Source organism: Hemibagrus wyckioides, linkage group LG23, assembly GCF_019097595.1.
Source record: "Hemibagrus wyckioides isolate EC202008001 linkage group LG23, SWU_Hwy_1.0, whole genome shotgun sequence".
Classification (NCBI taxonomy): domain Eukaryota; kingdom Metazoa; phylum Chordata; class Actinopteri; order Siluriformes; family Bagridae; genus Hemibagrus; species Hemibagrus wyckioides.
In genome coordinates, this window is record NC_080732.1 from 19,831,850 (window position 1) to 19,834,349 (window position 2,500).

The following is a 2,500-nucleotide window of genomic DNA, read 5'->3' on the forward strand; positions in this document are numbered from 1 at the left end:
ACGTTTATTTCCTCATGATGGTAATAAATAACACGTAAAATGTTAACCATGTCCTTAAACTCACTCGAGTCTGTAGAAACACTTAAAGGAGTTCCTCACTCACAATGCTAACGTACAACCGCTAATGTAAAACTGAACGGTATGTTGACTAGCGACACCCCAGTCACCCACGTTAGTCACCTGCGTTAGCATGAATGTTGATGTTCTCCTTTTAAAGATGTTAGCTAATTTTAGTGCTAATACTAAATGAATGTTGGGCTACTAACACACACACACACACACACACACACACTGTTCTCAGCCTCAACACACCAATCTAATGTATGCACTTCATGTATAAATGAAATGTTGCTTGCCAAATGAATAAAGAATGAAGTATGATAATGTCTGTGTTTATTTCTTTGCAGCTTGTCACTAGTTGTTATGTTGCATGTGTTGATCACGTGTACTGTATAAATGTTCCTGACTCAGATGTGAAGCTCATTTGCATATAGTCACGCCCACAATATAAGGTAAAGTACACAGAGAGCTGGGAGCAGAAATGAGTGCTCAGGGTAAAGACCAAAAAACACAAATGAATTTATATCACAAACGAAAACTCTATGTTCTTAATCCTAATCTGTATTTATAATTATAATGTGATCATTAAATCCTCCATCAGCTGAGGAGTTTGCTTATAGTTTACAGCTCTAGGCAGACAGACAGAGAGAGAGAGAGACAGACAGACAGAGAGAGGTAGACAGACAAAGAGATAGATATTAAGAGAAACAGACAGAAAGACAGACAGACAGCATGGCAGACAGACAGAGACAGACAAAGAGACAGTCAGACAGAGAGACAGACAGGGAGTCATCCTCTAATCAACAGCCCTTCCCTTCCCCCTAACTGAAGGTTGGTTTTATTCCTCCTGGTCTCTTTCTTTATCTCTCCCATTCGGTCATTAAAGCTGCTCTTGATCCAATGTTCTGGACAAAGCTCTAAGACTTCTTCTTCGTCTCTGAGTGAAGCAGTCTGTGTTTCTGATGGAGACTCTAAAGCTCTTCTAGAAGTCTCTGTGGAGAAGAAGGTCTGCTGACCGTTGGAGAACTCAAAGACCTTCAGCTCCACGGTATGTTCCAGGGAGACTGCTGCAGTGATCCGTGCAGGGTCCAGCACCTGAAGTCCAGCAGCTCCAGCTTTACCCTCGTGTTTCTTCTCACTCAGGAGCACCAGGTGGATACAGATGTTCTGGATTTACAGGATTTTCATGAAAACACATAAAACCACGAACACACTGGTGATGCTACATTTTCCTAAAGTTTCTAGTTTTATTTGTTTTGCTTTCTGAATCAGATCTTTACAGCAAAACCACGCCTCCTCCTGCAGACCAACACAAAGAAATAGAGAGAGAGAGAGAGAGAGAGAGAGGTGGATGGAGGAGTGCAGGACGAGGGACAGCAGTAACAGACTTAATTGCTAAAAAAATGCACAACACACAGCAGCTAAAAGTGTACAAAACAACACAAAGTGTGAAATGCAGAGACACAGTGGCGGGTGGGGTGGGGTGGGGGCGTGGTGATGGGGGGTGTGTCCCTTTGAGTCCGAGTTCTGTTTGGTCCTCAGTGTTTAAACAGCAACATCAACATTAATGTGTGTGTGAGAGTATAAGTGTGTGTGTGTGTGTGTGTTGAGATAGTGGAGTGTACAGTACGCCCGAGTCGATACGTTTCTATAAGTTTATGATGTCAGTGATTTTCTCTACAACACTTTACAGTTCTGTCTGAACCTGACACACCCATCTGGGCGGAGAGATAAAACTGTTACCATGGCAACAGCGGCAGTGAACAAACTGGAAGTCCAATTATTTAATTATTCCCCCTGACAGTTTCATGGTCTCACTGCAGCTGTGTTCTACACCATCTCTCTCACTGTGACTGCCAGCAGCCAATCAGAGCAGACCTGCTGAGACAAACAACCTGATTGGTTAAACACCGCAACCGTCTGAATCCTGGGAGAGGCGGGGCTTATCACACAGCTTATAAATACTCTGTGCTTTTCACACGAGATGACTGAATAAAAAGATTTATCTAACAAAATTAGATAAGAAATATGTTAAATAAAATCACACCATTTACCTGAACACAAATTCTGTTCAAAATCTACATCTTTTATTTCAGATTTATCAAACTTTAATACTAAAGGGAATATTTGGGGATGAACCAGCTCTGGTGTTTCCAGTGTTTCTCTGCTATTCTGTCAGATATCAGGTTCAGCTACTCCTGACGTCTTTAATCAGATTACTGATCGTTCTAAAGATCTGACCCATATTTGGTTGAAGATCTCGTGGTAGATCCTGCCAGCACTCCAGATGCAGGATGAGTGGGTGTGTCTGGATGAACATGGTGATGATGGACACGCCTGCAGATCTACAGTAACCCTGATCACTTCAAGTCTTGATCCAATAAAATACAACAAGGACAGAGGCGTGCGACACGCCGAGCGACTCAACAGAACATCAAAT

General features: G+C 42.4%; 2 protein-coding genes across 6 annotated transcripts in view; one reads left to right on the forward strand and one right to left on the reverse strand.

Moving 5' to 3' along the window:
• Positions 1-384, forward strand: part of scn1ba (sodium channel, voltage-gated, type I, beta a) — a 20,146-nt gene extending 19,762 nt beyond the window's left edge. For both annotated transcript variants that reach the window (XM_058375953.1, XM_058375952.1), the window contains exon 6: positions 1-384. This exon is cut by the window's left edge. The gene's annotated coding sequence lies outside the window, so the exon portion shown is untranslated.
• A 1,741-nt stretch (positions 385-2,125) lies between these two features.
• gramd1a (GRAM domain containing 1A) overlaps positions 2,126-2,500 on the reverse strand; it is a 27,812-nt gene continuing 27,437 nt past the window's right edge. For all 4 annotated transcript variants that reach the window (XM_058375947.1, XM_058375949.1, XM_058375948.1 and 1 more), the window contains one exon: positions 2,126-2,500. This exon is cut by the window's right edge and continues 1,852 nt beyond it. The gene's annotated coding sequence lies outside the window, so the exon portion shown is untranslated.